The 2,156-nt window shown below is 45.3% G+C and overlaps 1 protein-coding gene across 1 annotated transcript in view; it reads right to left on the bottom strand.

The window, feature by feature from the left end:
• The window catches only part of LOC122541479 (carcinoembryonic antigen-related cell adhesion molecule 6-like), a 163,129-nt gene that overhangs the window by 23,941 nt on the left and 137,032 nt on the right, over nucleotides 1–2,156 (bottom strand). The window lies entirely within an intron of this gene.

The raw sequence follows: 2,156 nt of genomic DNA on the forward strand, positions 1-2,156 counted from the left end.
CCAGGTGATCTGGTGCAGAGGATCCTGCCCCAAGTGATTGTGGGCAGATGTTCGCAGGTAAAGGGACGGCTAGAAAATGGGAAGCCTTCCGAAATGAGAGTATGAGAATCCAGAGAAAGTACATTCCTGTTAGAGAGAAAGGAAAGGCTGGTAGGTATAGGGAATGCTGGATGACTAAAATTGAGGGTTTGGTTAAGAAAAAGAAGGAAGCACATGTCAGGTATAGACAGGATAGATCGAGTGAATCCTTAGTAGAGTGTAAAGATTAGATTACTTACAGTGTGGAAACAGGCCCTTCGGCCCAACAAATCCACACCGACCTGCCGAAGCGTAACCCACCCAGACCCATACCCCTACATTTACCCCTTCACCTAACACTACAGGCAATTTAGCATGGTCAATTCACCTAACCTGCATATTTTTGAATTGTGGGAGAAAACCGGAGCACCCAGAGGAACGTGGGAGAACGTGCAAACTCCACACAGAGAGTCGCCTGAGTCGGGAATTGAACCCGGGTCTCTGGCGCTGTGAGGCAGCAGTGCTAACCTCTGTGCCACCATGCTGCCCAAAGGAAGTAGGAGTATAGTTAAGAGGGCAAAAAGGGGACATGAGATGGCTTTGGCAAATAGAATTAAGGAGAATCCAAAGAGTTTTTACAAATTCATTCCGGACAAAAGGGAAACTTGGAAGAGAATAGGGCCCATTAAAAATCAGCAAGCCAGCCTTTACATGGAGCCACAGAAAATGGGGGAAGATACTAAACGAGTATTTTGCATCAGTATTTACTGTGGAAAAGGATATGGAAGATATAGACTGTAGGGAAATAGATGGTGATATCTTACAAAATGTCTAGATTACAGAGGAGGAAGTGCTGGATGTCGTGAAACGGGTTAAGGTGGATAAATCCCCAGGACCTGATCAGGTGTACCCTAGAACTTTGTGGGAAGCCTGAGAAATGATTGCTCGGCCTCTTGCTGAGATATTTGTGTCATCGATAGTCACAGGTGAGGTGCCAGAAGACTGGAGGTTGGCAAACGTGGTGCCACTGTTTAAGAAGGGTGCTAAGGACAAGCCAGGGAACTATAGACCGGTGAGCCTGACCTCGGTGGTGGGCAAGTTGTTGGAGGGAATCCTGAGGGATAGGATGTACATGTGTTTGGAAAGGCAAAGACTGATTAGGGATAGTCAACATGTCTTTGTGCATGGGAAATCATGTCTCACAAACTTGATTGAAGTTTTTGAGGAAGTAGCAAAGAGGAATGATGAGGGCAGAGCAGTAGATGTGATCTATATAGACTTTCAACAACGTTCCCCATGGGAGACTGATTAACAAGGTGAGATCTCATGGAATACAGGGAAAACTAGCCATTTGGATACAGAACTGGCTCAAAGGTAGAAGACAGAGAGTGGTGGTGGAGGATTGTTTTTTAGACCGGAGGCCTGTGACCAGTGGAGTGCCACAAGGATCGGTGCTGGGCCCTCTACTTTTTATCATTTACATAAATAATTTGAATGCGAGCATAAGAGATACAGTTAGTAAGTTTGCAGATGACACCGACATTGGACGTGTAGTGGACAGCGAAGAGTATTACCTCAGATTACAACAGGATCTTGACCAGATGGGCCAATGGGCTGAGAAGTGACAGACAAATGTGAGGTGCTGCAGTTTGGAAAAGCAAATCTTAGCAGGACTAAATAAAAACAAATTACTGCAGATGCTGGAATCTGAAACCAAAAGAGAAAATGCTGGAAAATCTCAGCAGGTCTGGCAGCATCTGTAAGGAGAGAAAAGAGCTGACATTTCGAATCTAACTGACCCTTTGTCAAAGCTTTGACAAAGCTCCATACAGACCTGCTGAGATTTTCCAGCATTTTCTCTTTTGGCTAAGCAGGACGTATACACTTAATGGTAAGGTCCTAGGAAGTGTTGCTGAACAAAGAGACCTTGGAGTGCAGGTTCATAGCTCCTTGAAAGTGGAGTTGCAGGTAAATAGGATAGTGAAGAAGGCGAAGTAAAAACAATGCAGATACTGGAAACCAATTCTGGATTAGTGGTGCTGGAAGAGCACAGCAGTTCAGGCAGCATCCAAGGAGCAGCGAAATCGACGTTTCGGCAAAAGCCTTTCATCAGGAATAAAGGCAGAGAGCCTGAAGCT

Source organism: Chiloscyllium plagiosum, chromosome 37, assembly GCF_004010195.1.
Source record: "Chiloscyllium plagiosum isolate BGI_BamShark_2017 chromosome 37, ASM401019v2, whole genome shotgun sequence".
In the NCBI taxonomy this organism is placed as follows: domain Eukaryota; kingdom Metazoa; phylum Chordata; class Chondrichthyes; order Orectolobiformes; family Hemiscylliidae; genus Chiloscyllium; species Chiloscyllium plagiosum.